This window comes from Labrus mixtus, chromosome 19, assembly GCF_963584025.1.
Source record: "Labrus mixtus chromosome 19, fLabMix1.1, whole genome shotgun sequence".
NCBI lineage: Eukaryota > Metazoa > Chordata > Actinopteri > Labriformes > Labridae > Labrus > Labrus mixtus.
In genome coordinates this window covers 11,112,422-11,135,435 of record NC_083630.1, presented here as the reverse complement: position 1 = coordinate 11,135,435, position 23,014 = coordinate 11,112,422, and the positions used below count along the sequence as shown (strand labels likewise).

General features: G+C 40.6%; 1 long non-coding RNA gene across 2 annotated transcripts in view; it reads right to left on the bottom strand.

Moving 5' to 3' along the window:
• LOC132994366 (uncharacterized) overlaps positions 1–23,014 on the bottom strand; it is a 100,785-nt gene that overhangs the window by 9,675 nt on the left and 68,096 nt on the right. Inside the window, exon 3 of one of the 2 annotated variants that reach the window (XR_009676659.1) lies at positions 20,735–21,026. The exons of the other annotated variant lie outside the window; for it this stretch is intronic. This is a non-coding gene — a long non-coding RNA (uncharacterized LOC132994366). Of the gene's footprint in view, positions 1–20,734; positions 21,027–23,014 lie in introns of those variants that run through there. 2 annotated transcript variants of the gene reach the window in all.

The following is a 23,014-nucleotide window of genomic DNA, read 5'->3' as shown; positions in this document are numbered from 1 at the left end:
TGCTGTTAGAGTTTTCATTCTCACCTGTTCCCAATCTGAAATGTTTGCAGGTTTTTTCCCCTGTTTTTGAACCCTAGTCTCACCAAACGGTAACCCTTTTCAACATCAAGTCATTATATTCTAACAACCCCACCTATCTGGGATGCATTTTGGTCCTTTTTTCCCTCTGTCACTGTTTCTCTGCCTCCATACTATGTCTCATGACATTGGCTCATGTTGTTAATTCTGTGACATGATGGTGTCTGCTTTACATTGGTGATCCCTTCATTTCTTTTCCCAGTAGTCCATACTTGGCAAATCATCTTTTGAAATTATTCAAGTGGGAGTATTTCATGCCTATCCAAGCCTTGTGAGTGATCAAACTGTGAGTCATTTACATTTGGAAATAGAAGATACAAATGGGATTTTCAAATCTGGGGGCCAACAGTGACTGCAACAGAAGGACTCCTTCCACTTTGAAAGTCTTTTCATGTCAAAGCCATAGAGAAGTGAAGACCTTCTTAGTCCTTCATATACTGTAGGAACGAAAATAAGTCTGCTCCCGTTTAGTGTAACACTGCTTAAAAGTTACCGGTGAGGACTTTGACAACAATTTTGGAAGTTCCTCTCTCAGCAAGCAGCAGCACTAAAGCTTTTTTTCAGCTGACCAACAAACAAAAATGTTGGTCAATATTTTTGCAGCTCTCCTGATTGCCATTGGGCAGAGATATTTTATTAATCATATTTTCATCTTCAAATTGATTGCAGCTTGAATTACATTTTCCATTCACCCGTCTCAACAATCTTCGTGTCTTTTTTTTTCACACAAGAGGGTGGGGAGACTTTAACCAATGCAATAAGAACAGAGTTTGTTCAAAGAGGACCATATCAAACCAAAAACAATTTCACATTTCTGAAAGAAAAAGAGGGAAGAAGGTGTCAACATGATTACTTCAGTAGAGTCTTAGTCAATGGACAAAAAATCAAAAGGATCTGGTTGATGTATTCTAAAAAAGAATGATGCATTATACTGCTTCTGTTGCAGATTTTTTTCTCAGAGAGATTTTAAATTAGTTTGAGAAGGTCCAAGAGACTGGAAAAATGCAAGAAACTTGCTTAAGAGACATGAGTATGGCAAGGATCACAACACACACATGGCAACATGGAAAGATTTGGAGGTCCGTCTTGCAAAGGGTCTAACAATTGATAAATAAGAGATGGCACTTGCTGAGGCAGAGAGAAACAGGTGGCGTGACGTTCCAACAAAATTAGTTGCGATAATTCAGTCATTAGCTGAAAGAAACATGGCTTTAAGGGGTAGCACAGAAACTTTAAACAAACCTGACAATGGACATTTTTTGAAGGAGGTGGAACTTTTGGCAAAGTTTGACCCAGTAATGAAGCAGCATGTTGCTAGGGTGCAAAGTGGAACAGGCAGTCATACACATTATTTAGGCAAAAGAATACAAAACAAACTGATCGACTCCATCAGCCCAAAAATATTAGAAAAAATAGTGGAGTAGATAAAAACATCAAAGTATTTCTCTATTATTTTGGATTGCACCCCTGACCTGAGCCATAAAGAACAACTCTCTGTTATTGTGAGGATTGTGTCCCTTGAAAACATCCAAGAAGTTAAAGAACATTTCATGGGGTTTCTTGTGGCAGAGGAATCAACAGGTGAAAGTTTATCAAAACTTATCCTTGAGAGACTGGAGGAACTAAACATCCCCTTTGAGGACTGCAGAGGACAGTCTTGCGACAACGGTGCCAACATGAAGGGAAAAAACAAAGGTGTTCAGGCCAGGCTGCTTCAAAAAAATTCAAGAGCCTTTTATGTTCCATGTGGTGCCCACACTTTAAATCTTGTAGTAGCTGATGCTGCTAAGAGCTCAACAGATGCCATCGCTTAGTTTGGACATTTAACAAAACTATTCAAACTCTTCGCAGCCTCACCCCATACATGGGATATCCTCATGAGGCATGTCAAAACCACTCTAAAGTCTTGGTCAGAGACTAGGTGGGAAAGTCGGATCAAAAGTTTCGAGGCAGTAAGATACCAGGCTGGTCAAATTAGAGAGGCTCTTCTTGAGGTGAGAGATAGCACATCAGACCCAGTGGTGAAAGTTGAGGCGCAGTCTTTGGCTGAGGAGATTGGCTCATATGGTATGACATTTTCAACTCAATCCAGCATGTAAGCACGCTAATGCAGTCACTCTCCATGCAGCTAGATGTGGCTGTCGACCTGCTCAAGAAAACCAGAGATACTCTTACCAAGTACAGAAGAACTGGATTTTCTGATACCCAGACAGCTGCAAAGGAGATGTGTGAGGAGATGCTGTGGAGGCAGTACTCAAACAAAAGTGGCTGAGAACCACAAAGAGGCACTTTGCCAGTGAATCTCCAGATGAACCTATTAATGATGCACTTTAAAAAAATGGAAACCACATTTTTTGATGTGGTTGTGGACACAGCTCTCTCTTCTCTTTGAGGAGAGATTTCAGAACCTGGGAAAGGTAAATGACCGATTTGGAGTGCTGCTCAATTTCCCCAGAAAGTCCAGAGAGGAGGTGTTTGACCACTGTGAAACCCTGAGCACTGCCCTAACCCATGACAAACAGCCAGATATTGATGGAAAATAACTTGCTGTTGAAATGCAAAATGTTCCACATTTACCATCAAAATAAATGACGAACATGGAACTCTTGACCTTCCTGCATGAGATGCAGCTGACTGAAATCTACTCAAATTTGTGGGTTGCTCTGAGAATCTCTGCCACACTTCCTGTGACAGTTGCTGCTGCTGAAAGGAGCTTCTCAAAACTAAAACTCATAAAAACCTTCATTCTGCCCTCTAAAGACATTATGCAGTCAAAGCACATCCCTTTGTTTATGGCAAAAGATGAAAAATAAAAGAATGTTTGATTCACTGTGTTACAGCAGTCTATTCATTAACAAGTGTTATTCATAACACAATTCTCTCAACTGCATTGTCAATCAATATTTCCAAACTCAAGAGGATGATTTAATTTCAGTGTCAGTCCAGGGTTCTTCAAAGTGTTGTCAATTAAAGGTCAAAGAAATAACAACTCCAATATTTTCCTTCTGAACCGGGTAAACAAAGGGCAGTCATGTCAATCTGTCGGGAACACAACACTGCAGGATTTTGTGTATTTGTTTGGCTGAGATCACTTGGTGTTTTTCAGGATTCGGTATCATGTTGTGTTTTGGTTCAACTCTCCTTTTTCACAATGCATGATATTTCTGGTGCTGCTTGTAATATCTGCCAAAAACCCAACCAGGCTGTGCTTTGAACCACCTGTCACCTGGACAAGTGACCACCTGCTCCCCGGCTGAGCAGCACAGACACAGCTTCATCTCTGTGTTAATGGCAGACGGCAGCCTGTGGGGGCCTGCTGCATCACCCAAGGGCCCGGTGGATGGGAGAAGATGGGTGTAAAAGAGGAGACGGTTAGCACTCCCACATCTGTCAGCTGGGGATGGCAACTCACACCTTATATTTATATGGGTGGAGACAGATGGGGGCGGAAGGGTAGAAGGAGTGAAATAGGATGGCTATATATCATGGATTTGGGTTGTTTAAATGAAAATGTCTTAAAGCAAAATAAAAGGATACCATTTCAATAAATATGCTTTTTGAGTTCTTATTCCTTGACCAATGAAAATAATTACCAGTAACATTAGTTTTTTCAAGCCAGCCTAAAACGTCAGTATTATTAAAAACACATGTTGGACAGTTACTGAAGTACAATTTTACTAGATACTAGAACTTTACTCAGGGACTGGAGTTGGATTTACACCAATCAGTCATAACATTATGACCAGTCCCCCTCTCATCAGGTCAGGAGAGACATGGGCTGAATCTGGATGTCCTCCCTAAACCCTGAGCCCTGAGCCCTTACTGACTTTACTGACGTCATCTGGAAAGTGATTGAGTGCATGAGGCTGCGAGGGCTCCAATGGTTAAATACAAATGGGACAGCACTTTGCAACTTCTCTGTAACCATGACTACATGGTACATTTTTTTACTTTACTCACTCACAGCCATGGCGCTTATAAAAAGTTCTACTCAATAACGGGACTAATATACTCTGTTTCTCTTGTTTTTGTTTATAGACTTGCAAAGGAGTTCTGAATTAGCTGTATTTTCCAAATAAACTTCTGTAAATAGAGCGTGGTTTCACCTTCCTGTTTTTTTACCGTCTCTGCCTTTTTTTCCGTTTTATGGCGTTTGTTTACCTCTCAATTGTTGTGGGCTTTCACGGCACAATGCTATGAACTATGGGTAATTACCTCACGTCAACTCTGCAGTTATGCCCTCTTACGGACAGGGTGCATAAAGGGCTCATAAAGTCAGCGAGAGATCCCTCAAACACTTGACGATTTCACAGTGGGACAGCACTAAGCCCTCACAGACCGGGAACGCGCACCAAAGTCAGTGAGTGTGTGAGGGTGGACATCGAGATTGGGCCATGGACTGTGTAGGCCACTGAAGGTGTGGTAACTGGCACCAAGACATCTGCAGTTGATCTTTTAAGTCCTCTAAGTTGCACTGTGGGGCCTCCATGGATCGGACTTGGTTGTGCAGAATATTAGATTCAATTGAGTTAAAGGGAACTTGGAGGCCAAGTCAGCACCTTGAAATCATCATGTTACTCAATGAGTGTGTTGACCTGGACTTGAGTATCCTGATTTAGCTTACCAGGTAGCACAGTGCTAAACCTCCACCAGCAGAGATCAGTTGGTTGTGTTTGAAAGGACCGCCTCGATGTGAGAATGATCTGTGATTGGTGAGTGTGTATAATGAAGCAATGATTCAATCAGATGGGGCAGTGTGACTTCTGTGTTGTGCATGAACCAACGCAAAGTTTCATTTGAACTTCGTCAGGTAACAGCTGACCAAAAAGATGACTGCAAATGAAGATTAATCTCTGTCTCTGCTCTACTCTATTGTTAATTGAAATACCGCTAATGTATTTATTATATTACATTCTATTCTATATTCATATACAGTGATCAGCCATGATATTATATCCACTGACAGATGAAGTGAATAACATTGACTATCGCCAAACAATGGCACCTGTCAGTGTATAGGATATGTTTGGACGCAAGAGAACATTTTTGTCCTTGAAGTTGCGGAGTTGAAAAATGCAATGGGAAAGGGTAAGAACGTTGGCAATGGTCAAATTGTGATGAGTGAGAGCATCTCCAACTCTGCAGCTCTTATAGGATGTTTTTCTGAAATGGTCAGTAATACCAGCCAAACGTGGTCCAAGGAAGGAACACTAATAAACCTGTGACAGGGTCTTGGGTGGCCAAGGCTCATTGATGTGCACAGGGAGCAGGGTGAACCTGTGTTGTCCAATCCAGCAGATGAGCTCATGAGCCACTTGAGCTCAAGTTGATGAAAAGGTTATCGGATTATTATCACAGATAATACAGTACAAAGGTGTCAAAACATACAGTACATCTGTGTACAGGGCTGCATAGAAAGAGTTCGGTCAGGGTGCATGCTGACTGCACCTACAGTGGGCATGTGAGCATCAGAACTGGAAGACACCATCAAGATCAAGGTTTTGACTTGGCCTCCAAATTCCCCATTCTACGTTCTAGCATCTGTGGGATGTGCTGGATGACCAAGTCTGATAAATGGGGGCCCCACCTTTACATAAAATGTCTTGGTGCCAGACAGTACACCTCCAGGTCAGGGCTGTTTTGGTGCTGATCTGATGAGATGGGGGCCTACACAATCTAAGGGTCATTATGCTACAGCTGATCCGTGTAAGCCAATATATTACAGTTTATTTTAGCTGCCCAAGAAAGGCAGGTTTAATAAACTTCAGACTTGCAAGTTATGACATGTTCTGTACAATGTTCTATTAAGTGCAAGGCTTCATTTTATCTGTCAGTTATCCTCCCATAGAAATCATGCATTGGCAACCACATAGGGCTCTCACAGTGTTTAATAAACAAAACTCTAATAACTTTAATAACTATAAAAACTCTGAGTGGTTGATTATCACACTATGATGTGCAGCACAGGAGATTTGTCATAATATTCTATTTTTATGACTGTTTACATTTGCTTTGATTGAGGGGGTATTTTTAACAAATGACTTAACCTTAACATAATCTAAAGCATGAACCCATCACGAGGGAATGCTCCTTCATGTTTCTCCTTTCATGATTTCTTTTGCTTTTTTAATTCACCTGTTAGAGCCCTAATATAAATCATGCCTAAAATACAAGGATAAACAAGTGATCCTCAACAGCTCTTACAGCTAATTAAGTCGGAAATCTTGTCTTCAAGCATTGGAGCTTTTAGTTCCTCACTTCATGAAAGTAATCCATTTGAAAATAAAAATTCAAACCTGACCAGACTAAAGCAGTGATTTTCTTCACACTGAGGCTATTAACTGATTTGAAACAGCCTTGAGTTCGAAAGAGAAAATTAATTCCGTGTCTCCGGCTCTCTGTCTGTCTTTTTCATCTCTCTCTGTGTTTGTTAGATGTTTTTTTTCCCTTTTTATTTTATATTTCCACCATTTCACATTAAGAAGACCTGCAGGTTAAACTCTGCACACCTCCTCAAGGTTAAAACAAATCAACCTTCTTCTTGTCACGTTGCTTTGGAGGACAGGCCACGTTTTGTAATTAGAGGGTACATGCATGTGGGTGATAAGAACGGATTTATTTCGACTATAACTGCGGATATTTAGCAGAAAGAGAAACTCATTTGAATGATTACTTTATGTAAGTGGAACTGTAGTGCGTACCAGAGAACCGAACTCTGGTCCGCTTAAAAATGGGTGTTCATTTTGCTTTCAAGTGCACCAGAGTTCAGTTCGCCATAGGTGATAACGCATTTCGGACCAAACAAGGGAAGTGAACCAAAATGCAGCTGCAGTGCATTGTAGTTTGAATTCGGCCATCTGTAAACAATGTCAAAAAGGTATGCGTGGCTAACGTTACCATTGCTAACAACGCCAGCCTTCAGTCATCCTTCCAGGTTACACACACGTGCAAATACCTGTGCTAAGTGTGGGTACACATGGTTGATATACCTATTCAACCTGACACAGCCTATATTACTTTGTTTCCTTTTTATAGATGAAACTAAGTGCGCTGTTCTTCGTGAAGCCATTCTTCCACTGTCCTGTTGTTTACTTTCAGGTCATAGTGCAGCATTAGGCTGGAAGGCAGTAGCTACCTACTGGAGCTACATGCTGCATTCAGGAGCTTCTTGGAGTATGGAAACTGTTTTTCCGACTTGTGCTCATGTGTTTTCAGTATACAGTGTCTGAATGTTGTAACAACAACCAACAGCATGGACGCTACGAAGAAGATGTGTGAATTGTGAATTATTAATAAGTATCTTAACATTCACAAAACATCTATTGCCCCCATGTTGATGACAAATATGACATCAAGTAGGCAAGTCGGGCACCTACTGTAATACTTTCCTGAGTTTCCAACTTGTTGTTCTGACTTGAGCAGGCATTCATGCATTTTCAATTTTGGTGCCCCCTGTGGACAAAGTAAGCAAGTAAAGTTTATTTGTATAGCACCCAGTGTATCACAGATACATATCACAAAGGGCTTTACATTTAAGAGTACACAATGAAACAAAATAAAATGGCAAAGAATAATAAAAAGCACAGGGCTGACAGTTTAAGTCCTAACAACAATGAAACAGGTAAGTATAGTGATGTATAAAAAGCAAACGGCACTGAGAAATAAAAAAAGAAGCAGTAACTGAAGTGGTGCAGTTTGTCTGATTAAAAACATTTTCAGCTGCTTCATGAAGGCATTGCAAGAATCCAAAGACTGCAGAGACAAGGGTAGAGTAGGACCTCATGTCTACTTGGTGATTGCCCCACTGGGTCCATTTCTGGAGTGTAAGCGCAGCTGAGAGCAGCCATGAACAGCTGTCTACACATCACAGGAGAACTACAAGATGACACGAGAATACAGAGAAACACACACAAACAACATTTTGCTTTGTCTTCCTGAGGTTGCTTTGTTTGGCGCCTGTTTTCACTTAATGCTGATAAAGTGATGGACAATACGATCGGGAGTCCATATGTACGTAGAGTTTTACTTTGAAATTGTCTAGCTTGATGCGTGCTTGTAACAGGCGCTGTGGAAAATAGACCCGCAACAATAATTGAAACAGAGCAGAACGGAGTTGCCCTGCTGGCACCCACTGGAGACGGACCGCGATGCTTGCTGTGGATAAAAGGAGCAATGACTATAGTGGCAGTTAATGGTACACTACAGCGCCATAAAGCTGGTGGAAACAAGTGACAAAGTTAGTATCTTGGGGTCTTCTTCACAAATAAGGGTGAGGAGTGTCATGAGATTGACAGGCAGGTTGGTGCTGTATCAGTTATGTTACAGCTGTTGAAGAGCGAGCCTGAAGGCAAAGCTTTCGATTTACCTGTCAGTCTACAGAATTTTCCAACCCTCACCTTTGGTCATGAGCTTTGGGTCCTGACCAAAAGAATGAGATCGCAGATACAAGTTGCCAAAATGAGTTTCCTCTGGAGGGCGGATGGGCTCAGCCTTAGAGATAGGGTGAGTAGCTCAAACATCCATTGGGAGTTTGAAGTATAGCCATTACTCCTTTGTATTGAAAGGAGCCAGTTGAGATGGTTGGAGCAGCCGATGAGGACGCCTCCGGGGCTACTCCCTTTGGTGGCACGTTCAAGTGGACGGAGACCCCGGTTAGACCCAGAGCTCGCTGGAGGGATTTTATATCCCACCTGACTTGGGAACGCCTCTAAATTCCCCAGGAGGATTTGGAATACATTGCTGGGGAAATGGGTGTCTGGGTCTACTTGCTTTGCCTGCTGCCACTGCAACCTGGCCCCAGATAAGCGGAGGAAAATCAAGGATTGGATGGTAATTCTCCATTATATTATGGCAAAATGTGGATTCCCTGGTTGTGAGAGATTTCACTTACATGCAGCAGCACAAGTCCCCTTTTTGGAGCACACTGAAAAACGCAAGCCATAAGAGAACCAAATTAATCAATATGCAGGTTTGATAATTTTATGTATTTATACACAAATTAAACTGGATTAAGCAATGCCTTATGACTTATCTTGGCCAACTATTATTCACTGTCTTTGAGAAGATCACCTCAGAGAGGTGTGGCTGTAACAGGGACAATCTCTATCTTTTAAAGACCATGGCCGATGACAGTTCATCATGTCACAAACAGTGCTTTACATTTTACTCTAAATGGCCAACAGGGTTCCCCTTGCACAGCCAACACATTCCCAGGTGCGCACGGCCGCAGGAACACACCATAAAAAATAAATCAAAACTCCTTGGGACATTGCTGGGCGAACCTGAGGGAGCCACAGGCGAAACACGTTGTTAGTTCACAATGAAATTTGAGTTTTTATTTATTTTACACTGCTTTACATTTTGTTAAATTGAATACACACAACAGGTTTGCACTGTAATGAACATTTTGAATGCTGAACAACCTCAATGACATCATTTTAGTGGCAAATCAAGGTTTTAAGTTTGGAACCTGCATGGTCAGCCGTGCAGCCTGGGACATTTTAATCAATCAAAGCAGCCATGTTTAAACACATCTGGAGAAAAAGAAATTCCACAACTTGGTAATACTTTCTGCAATTAGACTGTGATAAGTGTCCTTGTAGTTTTAATGAAGCAGTTAAACATTGATATACAAGTTGACTATTTATCTAAGATGTGATTACATGTTCAAATTAACTGTTTTTTCATGATAATGACAACTCGACAGAGTCCTGCCTTAAAGTCATGACCTCATAGACCTGAGTTAGACACTACCTGTTCTGACTCTACCTTGTTTCTACTGAAATGCTTCATAACCTTGTCTAATCTAATGCTTTTATGCAAATAGGGTTTAAATGAAGTTCAGCCAAACTCAAAGTTCAGCAGTAATATTACAGACCACTGAATAGAGAGGGGAGCTGATGCAATGGATGCTTATCTGATGACACAGAAAAGCTGATCCTCCACAATGTAGAGGCTAAATAGCTCTGCTCTGTAGGACTGGATGGCTGCTCCAAAGGTCACAGCGATGTATGAACTTAAAAAGAGAAGGGCTTGTTACTTTAAAACTCTCTTACGTGACAAAGTATCTTATAAATTATGTATGACTCATAGTTAATGGAATGAAGTCTAAGAAAGTGTTTTAATTGTCAGTAAAAGTTGAAAAAAAAATGAGGAAGAACCAAAGCAGAGAGGTATACAGGTCATATGTTTTTTTTTTAAATATTTTTGAAAGTCAAACAATGAAACTGTGCTGGGCGAACCTGAGGAAGCTGCAGGTGAAATGTGTTGTTCGCTCACAATAAAGTTACAGGAAAGTCATTTTCAGTGTGCCATGGATTATTGATTTATTTTTCATAGGTTGGCTGTGTACAGGTTACCCTGTTTGTCATGTAGCTTAAACAATTGAACTAGTTCTTCATTTAGTTGTTTTTTCCACTGAACCAAGCTAGTGGAGCCTTCAATTACCCCATATCTTCTTGTAGTCATCATTAACTTGCAATTTTTACCCAAATTAAGAATTCAAACTGTGTACAATAAACATGATTCGTTTTTAGAAATTTCACAAGGGTCGATTCTAGGCAGAAAAAAAAGGCAGAGGCGTTTGCTAGGCTGTAAATTATAATGAATACACATCAATAAAATATACATATTTATTACTCTTTACTTAAAGGGCTGTTTTCCAAACCCTGTATAGAGATAGTTTAAGTTGCTTACAGCAGCGGTCTTATTTACATTACAACAAGGGCTTAATTAACATATAGGCGAGAGAGGTGGAGAGAGAGAGAGTCAGAAGGGGAAGGAGATAATGAGAGGGAGATGACATAAGAATGAATGTTTCTCCCGTTTCCTGTTGATTTAAATTATCAGCCTATTGTACCTACGGCCTATGTGATGTATGATTATGGTTTTATTTTTTAAAGAAAGTTTAGAACTAAAAAAGTAACAACTAACCAGCTTTTCAAAGTGACTTCATTCAATCTATAACGGTCCCTGACAAAAATTCAGATTAATTGTGCATTGTGATCAGGCTTTTACTTTAAAAGGCATAACAGAGCCATGACAGATGCATGCCAGGCAGCTGCATATCAGACTTCTGCAACGTTATATGAACTAATCATAAAGGATTGTTGAACAGATGCGGATTATAATGTTTGCATTATTATCTGTTCATTGGTTGAAAAGTTACAGCTGGAAGAGCAGATGGTAAGATGTAATTGTTTTATTGAATCCTCTTTGCTCTTGATACGCCAAACTGTAGCACTGTGCCGGCAGTATACTGTATTATTTTTATCCCCGACTAGCTCTGCTGTTCACTGCAGTGTAATTAGTGGCTCTCAACAGTCAAGCAAGCAGCACTGAGCACAAGTGTCAATGAATATTTAGACTTTAGCTCTAACACACTCATTAGTGCTAAACACAGGCAGCTGATTATACACCTATTTGCTAACACATACATGTTGAACATACATATACGGCTAATTACTGTGTCTCCGGCTTTTATTCGGCGACTAGGTCACAACCGCAGTTGAACCAAGTTCAAAGCATAATGTGATATCCTTATTTCAGCTTGAATTTGAGTTTATTATTATTCTTTAGTTAGCCGGCCCTACATTGCAAATTAGATTAAAGGAAAAAAAGAAAATATCGGATTAATTGCACGACGAAAACGAGGAACTCAAAGAGGAAGTAAAAATATTCATCAGCAGCACCCCCGCTGGTGCCCCTCTTTGGAGTTCTGCCGCCTGAGAAAGATGGGAGATCGACGGGAAAAAAAGCTTCCTATTAAAAAAGAAACTCTACAGTGTGAGTGCAACATCCAGGAAAGCGTTTTCCATCAGCGCCTATATAAGAGGGCTCTTCACAATCTCAGATGCATGTCATCGACATCAAGAGGTGGATCTTGTCAAATGTTTTAAAAATTGAGTTTTCTTCGCATTTGCAAGCGAATGTTAAACCTGGAAAGAGCCAGAGAGTGGAGAATGAGAGGCTGCATGATATAGAATAGACGGAGGGAGGGTGAGGCTGAAAACTGAAGAATGGAGCTTTCTTCAGGTTATATTTGGGGTCTCATGTGACAGCTGAATTTCCTTTGCTTCCTATTCTTCCAGGCATCGTGTATCAGTCTCGGCTGCCAGTGTGAAGATAGAAAAGAGCAGCTGATGAAGAGAGCTACCTCAGACAGCCTCTGCTCGCGCTAGACTGCCTCCAAAACCGATCAAGTGTGTTTGTTACAGCGGATCATGAAAAGAAAGAGACTCCTGCAGGCTGACATCAATACTATTTCTCAACTTTTCATTGTGTTGCAAAAGAGCCAATGTCACCGGGTTCGGTATCTGTTCAACACAACTCAAATCTCCACTTCTTATCTCAAAAGAATCAGCACTATCGACCTCTTTTTATGATACAACTTCTGTTTTTCCCGGAATTGAATCAATTCCTTTATAAACAGCTTAGTTCTTGGGGGGGGAGCTTTACGAGTTTTTCAGCTTATAACACAGATCGATTGGTGCAGTCAGATTAGATGAGGTCTCCGAGGCACGAGCATTACTTCACTCCAGAGAATTTCCGATTAAAAGACGGAGGACCAAAGCAGCACTCTACACCTGTCGACACTAACCCATAATTGGGGTGCATGTACACTGGAAAGCGTATGTGCATGCATGCAACCACAGACACACACAGGCTTCATTCCAAACAAGATGAAGAGGCTGCTATGGGCCACAGGCTGGAGCAGCTCTCACCTCCTGGGTCTGCAGCTTTGCTGGACGGCTGCAGCTCCTGTTTGATGTCTGCATGTTTCTGGAGTCAATACTGCTCTCGTCCTCTGTTGTTTACACTTTCCTTTCTATAATTCACTTTGGGTAAACTATGAGGGTGTGTAGCGCTTCCAATATCAGTACAAACCATCAATAACATATATCTAATGCTCTTTTTGCTTTTGTTTATTCTGGAGAGACATGCATGCTGAAAAGTAGTCCTGACAAGAACCTGAAGTACGAGGCCTTGAGATGATAAAGGTTCAGTTAACCTGAGTTACAGAAACTCCTGCAGCATGTCATTATGCAGACAGTTGGCTCGATTTTTCTTCTACAGACCTACTAAATGCTCACTATAGGAAAAACAGTGGTTGTTGCGGAGAGTGATGTGAGGGATTGTCAATAAACAAATGCAGGTTAATTAATAATATCCTTTTTGTGTGCAAAATAATACCTATAAGTACGTCATCTATAATCACTATTAGGATTTACTCTATCTTCATAAATTGGCCCCTTTAGCCACCAGCATTGCCTCTTAGTGTGCCCTGGAACAGTGTCCCCTTACTATGAGCTATTTATATTCTCTACTTGACGATACTTAAATACATACAGTCTTCTGTGGATCCAGAAAGCCTCTGCTTGGTGAGATGAGCAACTGAAGCATATTTACCCACACCTGTGAGCACATAAACGGACGCTGCGGACACCCCATTCTCATGATTTGTTTTTTTTTCCTTTGTTATTTTGCACATTCTCTTGTTCAGTCATAACGTTTTAATCACATTTATATTCTTGTGCAAAAGAATCTTTGCTGTCGGTTTATTTGTGGTTTAATAAGTAAGGCTCACACAGGCACTCTTGGGGCAGCTTAGGGGTCTTTTGGATGCACATGCTTCTTTCAGTAGACCCAGATGTTTGGTAATATGCAGCCTAAGCTGATGTGCTTGTGTTTCTGTATTTCCGTGTGAGCAATAGTGATGAAACAATGTATAAAGGGAGTCACGCATACATATATTGAGTGTGTGAGATTAATGGACTTCTATTATTGTAAAAAGAAGTCATGTATTTTGAAGTTCAGAAACTACATTAATAGTCTTTGAAGGTTGTGTTTTGCTCGGAAAGAAGAGAGTAGTGTGACCACTTGTAGCTTGCTGTAATATGTACTGTGTGAGAGAGAAAGAGTGTTATTCGCCAAGGTGGGATTCGAACAAGGCTATCCGGTGCCCTGAGAAAAAGCCTTTTAATCAGAATTTTTCTTAAGGTTAATTTATGTCCCAACATAAACACAACAAATGATAAGGCCGTGGAGCTATTGTAATCACAAGCGGCCTAATCTAAGGTGATATCCCAGCATGTTGCATCAAGGTTGAAATGGGGGAAGAGATGGGGTTAAAGGGTACACTGTTGACTTCCACATTGCAATACCGAAGATTTTTGTTGTTAACATGTTTGGGTTCATGCACCACTCAACAGATTTCATGGAAATAAAGATCACACTATGTCAAATGTTGCATCACGTTTTAGGTCAAGTCAGCGGGCCAGAATACCAAAACACTGACACCAGCTGACATACTTAAAGGGGAAGTTTAAAAAAAAAAAAAAACTGAGGTTGTATGAGGCCTAGCGGTTATTTTGCGCGCATGGAAGCTATAATCCTGGTCGCAGTGAACCATGGGTTTGAATCCAATCTCGGCCCTTTGCTGCATGTCGTCCCCCCAACATTTCCTGTTTCTATTCATCTGTCATATCTAATAAAGACAAAATGCCGTTAGAAAGGTTGCCCTGTTGCACTTACTACTGATAAGTACATCATACAAACTGTAGGGCTACCTTTTGCAACTTCATAAAACCTGAACTATCCCTTTAATGGAAATGGTCACACCAGCGTGATGTGGTTTGCTGATGCACTGGCTGCCTCCTCTTTCTACCTTCAATAAGGAGCAGACCTCCTGCCTTCCTCCTGCTGTTTCCACTATGACAACTTTAAAAGTTGCAAACAGCGACCTCCTGCCTGAGTTCCACAACCACAAACAAAAGCTCTCCAGTCTCTCTGCACCCTGTTGAGGGTCTGCGTGTGTTATTAAATGACAATTGTGGTGAAACAGAAAAATTGAATTCCGATTTTATTGACATGGGCAGGTCTTGTTGTACCTCATCAGGTGTTCCCAAGAAAAGGCTGTGTTAAGGAAACACTGAGGCTCTTCTTTTATTCCTAAGATTCTACTAAACTAAGAGTAACTGCTAACACCACCAACTGGTGCATTCTTTCACTTTCTAGGACACAGCATTGCTCTTCAATTGTTGCATATAACAGAGAGAGCAGATTAGTGCACTCTGACTCACTATTGAACCCAGACTTTCATGCCTTTTTCACTCCTCTGTCTCTTCCTGTTCCTTCTTCCCTCCGTCTTCCCCACTCTCCATCCAGCCGGCCGGATCTGTCCTCGTTTCACCTAGTTGACTGGGTATTGCTCATACTCTGCTGTGCCAGAAGAACTTGTTGAATTATGCAAATGGCTACTGAGCGGCAAAGCCCTTTGGAAGCCGCTAGAACAAACATTTGTGCGCATTAGGAGAACAAACTGTGTTGTGTCGAGAAATTGTATTCTTTCCTGGAAAACCTTGCCGAGGTTGTTAACAGCAGTTTGAGTTTGTCTTCATCAAACATAAAAAGGCGGGATTAGTCCCTGATTTGTATTTGTGTTTTGTTTGAATTGCCTTTCTGTCTGAATGGTGACACTTGTCTGAACTTGCAAACACACATTCACTCTCTTCTTTTTTTATTTATTTCTGACACATGCACTCTCATACTAATTCTTCACCGCTTTAGCATCACATGTGTACATCTTGACATCACCATTTTTTGACTTCTCCTAATCCCTGACATGGTATGAGTTCCTAATTGTACAGTGTTTGGGCTCAGGCTAAAATGTGGCAATGTATTCATATATTAGGCGTGGCAGGAACATTAACATTTATGTTACTTAGAGTTGCTCGTAGACTCCAAAGTTTAAATTGGGGATGTCACACTTTTGCAGACTATTCCAGTGTTTGCAAAATGAGTAGTTTAGATGCCTTGTTCACAAGCTCTAAAGGGAGCAGGGATTGGCTCAGAGTGTGATCCAGAAGTAGCAGCTGGTAAAGGAGGCTCCAACATGCCATCTTATCTTCATGCTTGCTGCCCTGCACCTGCAGGGTTTCAGGTAGACGTGTTAATGAACCCTTCTGCAGGTCTTCCGGATACCTTGTACTGGATGTTGCCTGGAAATGACTCTGCTGCTCGCATCATTTCCAGAACACCCTCCATTAATGACATCACTGCTGTCCTTTTGCAGCTTCATTGGCTCCCGGTTAAACACCGCATTGACTTCAACATTCTGCTCCTCACCTTTAAGGCCATCCATAATCTCGCTCCTCTGTACTCCTGCATATCAGCACACCCACCTGCACTCTCAGGTCTTCTTCTATTCAGCTCACTGCACCACCCGCCCGCCAGAGCCTTCAGCCCTGGAACTCCCTCCCACCAGAGATCCGTAATATTGACTCTCTCTCCGTGTTAATGAAGAGAAATGTGTGATGGACACATACACACAATAGAAGGTTGTAGACCGACACACTCACAACACCACATTTTCATTTGCAGTCACACACTGCACAGCAAAACTTGGAGTGTTAATTTGAGTTAATTTCCCGGTGTAAATTATTCTGAGTTAACAGGTGTTAATTTGGGTGTTGTTTGAGCACTTGCAGTGCTGAATAAGCTCAGGGAGGCCTTACAGTACATGAAAGCATGTCAGATGAAGGTAGGTTTCATTGTAAACTTTTTGGAAACAATATACAGTCAAAAGTTTGGGCTCTCTGATGCAGCAGAAGTTGACATTTAAAAAATACGGATACAGCAGCGGACGGGGTTGAGTCATATTTATTTGAAATGTGGTCAGTTATATTTGTTACATGACAATTGTTGTAATGTGTCTTTTAATACTAAAAATGTATTCTGAATATCATAGTATTACTTCAAAATCTTAAAAAAAAAATGGGAACAGCGCCAAAATTTTCAGTTAATCACATGTTCTTTTTTTAAAGATTTTTCTCCTTCAGGTCATTCAACACCATCTTCCCTCACAGACACCATTTCACTTTCTTCAAGTGAAAACGACCTGATGTATCCACCAAAGAAGTCATGAACAGATCTACAACAGAGGTTTCTGTAATAAGTATGTTATTACACTCTTTCCTGCATTGAAGGATCCTTTTTCTCTATGGCTATGTAAGTTTTAAAACATTATTAAGAAAGCATACCACCAGTTCAACAGACTAGAGCTCTAGTGTTTTAGTTTCTGGTTAAATGCACCGCAGTTACCTAAATAAGACGAACATTTAAATATTTAAATATTTGGTTTGATTTCTTTGATATTGGATAGTACCACAACTGCAGAGGTTGAGTGTACGAAGCTGAACTTGTTCATCAAGATAGTAATGAAGATGCGAAATAACAACAATACTTAAAACAACCATCAACCAACTTCCTGTAAGATCATTGTGTGATAAGGGTCTTGTTTTCATAACTTTAACAGGAGTTCTTCTATGATGGGGAAAAAAGGCACTGGATATCTAGCGTGGCGCCTCAAGACCATGTCCAGTAAAGCAGTAAAACGGCCAGCCAAGGAAATCACAGTGCCTCAAGCACAAGGACCAAAGCGCCGAAGATCAGCAGCCACAGTGCAGCAGCAGCTTGACGGTGATGCCTGCAGGGAGGCTATTTCATTTTCTGTTCATTCTCCTGATGAAGCATATGTGTTTGAGAAGATGAAGATGACGTTGCAACATCGCCAGGACCTAGTGCACGACCCGCATAGGACCACAGATGTCTTCAAAACGTTCCCACGTTTTTTAGATGTCAAAGGACTAGTGAGTTGTGCATTTCTTTAATTCAAACTCCATTCTTAAGAACTCCAGTATTTTACTTGGTTGAATGTAAAAATGCACTCATTTATCTTTCTGGTCTTATAAATGTTTTCGTCCCCTGTAAGATTTTTATTGTGATTTACAATGGTTTAAGAAAGTTCCAAATACGATACGTAATTCAATTTTTAAATCACTCCTAATAGACTGGGACAGTGACATGGCTTCTCTGCTTCTCCTTCTACATCTGTTGCCACCCACAGCTGGACCAAAATAAGTCCTTGTGATGCAGTGCATAAAATGGTGTACTTTCACAAGAACATCCCAACGTGACAGTTTTTATATTAGCTAGTTATATTAGCTCAATTAGAAACAACTTGCAAAGGGATCACTCACATCACACAAGGATGAGATGTGATTTTAAACCACTTGAACATGTTAGTGTTTACATGTTACATTTTTCATGTATGTCTGTTTTTCAGTCATGCCGCAGCATCGATCAACACCTGCATGATAGAGAGGGCAAACAACCATACATCCATCCACCGTACATCACTGTCAACAAATAGCTCATCCCCTGCCAAGCCACCAGCTCATTGGGTGCGTCTGATGAACTGTTTAAGTCTCACTACGTGTTCAACCTTTCTTATGATGAGTCCCTGGTCCTCTACTCTTTCATGCAGACGTCAGTCTACAACATTGATGTTACAACAACAGATGAGTCTCCAAAAGTTGCGGGCAAAACTCTTCAATAAACAATGTTGAAGTGTTTCATTTGCCAAGCGACACATGCTCCCTGTCAGTCCTTGATAACTCATTTGAGAATTGATCACAGTTTCTATCCAAGCACCAGGTTTAAGTTAGTTTGTGCACAAGATCGCTGTTTTCAACATTTTCAGGTTTCAGAAAACATTGTCAAAGTGGCAATACAGAAAGTCATTGGGAGTAATTTCAAGCTAATTTTCATGGATTTCAAGATACTTCAGAAGTTGCAAGAACCAGCGCCATGCAGAGCCCAGTGCCTGTGTCTTTTGAGGACAATGAATCAAGTCAGGGGAACAAAGGAAACACAAAAGACATTTGTGCATCAATTATTGCTAAACTCCAAGCAAGTGGCATGACAAATAGTGTTGTATCAACAATTTTTAGTGATTTAGAAGAACTTGCTACTGGACTACACTCCCAAGTTAAGCATGATATACTGTCAGCAGTGCCTACAGACGAACCTGTTAGGTCTTCAATACAGAAATGTCTTGAGAACTTTGAAAACCCATTCCTTAGTTTTAATACTGAAACTAAAAGAATGAAATATTTCAAGGAGAAATGGGGGGTTGTGGAGCCAGTGGGAAAAAAATGAGGAGTTTGATTTGATACGAGGCAAAATAAAAACACAGGTACTTACGATCAAGTTCCAGTGAAAGACACTTTTGTTTACATTCCTCTTTTGGAGACAATCAAGTTTATGTGTCCCAATTCTGATATTTGTAAACTGCAAGGGACACTCAAAGCACTCACTCCTGGTCCCTGAGCTTATGCTGTGAGCTCTCTGTAATAATGAATATGTGACTCTTCTATCAACTTCCCTCTTGCCTCATCTGGATTATTCCAGCCGTAAAGAAATGTTTCCAAATATAAGATACTCCCCGTAGTTTTGTCTCCTACATATTGTGTCTTGTACTCACATCCTCCTCGCTCCGTGTCTGATCGTGTAAAAACGATCTCAAATATAAAACATGCAGTAAAAAGTAACGGAGCAGTGTCGGCCATACAGCGTCCGTCGTCAACAGACTGTTGTCATAGAGACAGGACGGACGTGCAGCGCTTTTCTTCTCAGCGCACAAACGCTTCATGTAGACACTCTGGAGTGCACAGCCAGCGCTTTTCTGCCCGTAAATAACGCTAGGTGGACACAGGGCCTAAAATCGTATTCTGACAAGTTAGAAGAGCGTGAACCACAATGTCCGGTGGAACTTACACAGTTGGTTTCCTATTCTTCTATTACTTTGGGCTATAATTATAAATGACTGGTTCTCCACTCCAGTTCCAGCTCCATCAAGAAAGTAGACTAAGAAATCTGTGTACTTAAGTTGCAGTTGTAAACTTTAATTATAATGTTCTTTATACTGTTCTGATTTTTTATCAGTCAAATAAGAACTGATTATTTTATTAGAGGTCGACTCCCGGAATTTTTTTTTTCTAGTTCTATCAAAAATAAAGTTTCAAGTTGTGTTTTATGATATCTGGCAATGATGAAAAGAGTTAGCAGTATGACATATTTAAAGCTCCTGTTGGCACCCCATGTGGACACAGCGGTACCTCTTATCACTCTTCTGATCTTAAAGGTCACATATACTTATTTTTAACCAGTTTAAAAGGTCAGAGGTCCCCAAAACACATCTGTGAAGTTTCTTCTCCTCGAATTGGGCGGCCTGGGTTCGGATCTGACCTGTGGCTCGTTTCAGGCATGTGCTTCCCCACGCTCTCTCTGTCCCTGATTTCCGACTCTACCCACCATCCTTTCTCTACAAAGGAATAAAAAGCCCAAAAATAAATGTTACAAAAAAGAGAAAAGAAATGACTATATAAAAGAAGTCCCTCTTATCACTGATGGTCTTCTAGCTTTCATCAGTCACATCGAGGCATCAATATTATTTTATTTCAGTGTCAGACCACCTAGAAACTCCTCCTGGTAGATTTAAATTCCTTCAGGACAACAAGACAAAAGCACCTTTTTCTCAATCACCACAGAATGTCCTCTCGGTGGCATCAGTCTGTTTGAACACAGTATCGTGAACATAATTCAACAACATGATAGTATAGAGAGGATTACTTAATTAGATTCAAGAGCTGTAGCTGCATTCATCTGCATACTAATGAAGAGCTGATTTTGATTAAACCATGACTCCATTTGTTATTCTCTTAATGGGATAGGATTCATGTGAATTTCATACTGACGTCATATTATTACAGTTTGTTATTGAAATCATTTTTAATTACTTGGAATGAAAGGGAAAGTGTTTAGAGAGAAATAATTGCTTCTTAATGCAATAAATAGCTCAATTAAAATATTCAGTTATTTGAGATTAAGTGGTTGCTGAAGGGCTACTGTTCGTGTTATTTTTATTTTTTATTTTTTGCATTGTCATTAACTCTTAACAAACGCTACAGCTAATAGGAGCTGGAGGACAACAGTAAATGAAATATTTTTTCTGTTATTGAAGTTATTTGAATTATTCGCCAAACCAAGGAGAACCGTCAGTCCTCTTCAGCATGAGGGTTGTTGAGAAGTAGTCACAAAAAAGTTCCCTAAATAAAAAAAAAAAATGTAATTTATTAATGTAGTAAAAGTAGATAAGGGACAAATCACAGGGTGAAGACCAAAATAAGATATGCTTCATAAGACAGGCATAGGTAGAATTTTTCAGAATGACATTGAATTCACATGCAGGGCCTGATAGCAGAGCAGTTGACATTGAATTTGCAGCCATAATCTTACTGGGGCGGCCTAGTGGTTAGTTAGCACATCCCATGTACAGAGGATTACGTCCTACTGTAGAGAGCGGACGGCTAGGGTTCTAGTCAGACCTTTGGCTCCTTTCCTGCAAGTCATTTGCGACTCTATCCACTGTCTAGTCTCTACAATAAAGGGTATCAAAAATAAAGAATCTTATCTTCCCAGTACAATATTTGATACTGAAACTCCATGTTTAAATTATTATGCAGGCATATACTCTTGAGAAACTCCACATGAGAAAAAAGTCAGAAAAAGGGTGTTACAATCCTTAGGACTATACATATAATATGATATTAATGTTGGGCAAACAAACTGCAGGCACATTTTTTCCCCAAAATATTTGGTGTATTTGAACTTTGACCTGATAATGCAGTTGGATGTCAGAGGGATTAAGGTAAAAGCTGTCAGCATATCCTGTGGATGTAGCGACAGAGTATTAATGAAACATAATTATAAATTGTCAATAAAGAGTGCTTAAGAAATCGGTGAGAGCTATACAGAAGTGGTCCCAAGCTATATTAGAATTGACGATGATGCATTGATTTAATTCAAAGTGTCTGTTTTACAGAAATGTGGTGCATGCTGAAAAAATGCCTAGTATGGGGCACAGATGGCCCAGCTTTTATCGCGCCCAATGTACAGAGGCAATAGTCCTCCAGGCAGGATTCCTGGGTTTAAGTCCAACCTGTGCCTCCTTCCCGCATGTCACTCCCCACTCTCTCTCCTCATTTCCTATTCTATCCTCTGTCCTGTCCAAATAAAGGTTATCAGAGAGGATCATTATATTTTTCACAATTGGGGGAAAAGCTGTATTGATGAGAAAACATTTAACAATCCCTCCACTGGTTCAGTTTTAGTGATGCAATGCATTTAAGGCCACTCAGCCAGGACCACTCTTCCCGTGCATATAAGGAAGCCTAAGGTGGGGAGAGATGCAGCAAAGTCCCAGAACAGAGCTGGCATCAATGACAACATCATGAAATTGAATACGGCAGACACAGCATTAAAGGAGGAGCCGGGGTGGAGGAGGTAGCAGCAAAGAGTAGGCAGGCTAGATAAGGCAGCATGAGTGTGATTAGCCAATTGGATGCTTTGAAGCAGATCAGATGGCCATCAGCTGGGGGGGGGGGGGGGGGGGGGGGGCATGGATATCAGCTGATATCAATGAAACACTGGCATTCTAGCAGAACATGACTCTGTGGCTTGCTAACGCTAACTAACGCTACCCTCAATTTTTCTTGTTTGTTAGACTTTTTACTTAAATGAAAAAATTACATGTTTTTTTTTTTTTTTTTTTTTTTTTTTTTATTAGACCTAATACTGTGAACATCATCTCCCAGAGGGCAACTTAGGGTTCCATGAACTGTATTGGCCAATGATGAATACCTGTAGAAACTTTCATTGAAATCCATACTGTTCATGCCAAGACCTAACAGATTTGTTGACAAACTGACAACACCATCCTCAGTGCTTTACCTTTATGGTTGAAATACAACATCTAACCCACTAGCACGGCTGGAGAGCCTGGAAAAAATTATAGTCATGGGAACAAAGCTCAGCCAACTGGCAGTTCCTTGCCAGGCTTCTTTCTGTCAGAAACATAAAGTACAAAGGTGTAGCAGCAATAAAGTCACGACAAAAGTCTTATTGTGGAGTGACATTTTAACAACAGGAACATCAGTTTAATCTAAAAATCAATGACCAATCATTACCCAAGCATTAGAGATGTCATGCATTGGTTTTAATGCAGAATTTATGTTTCATATTTGAGCATCATGTA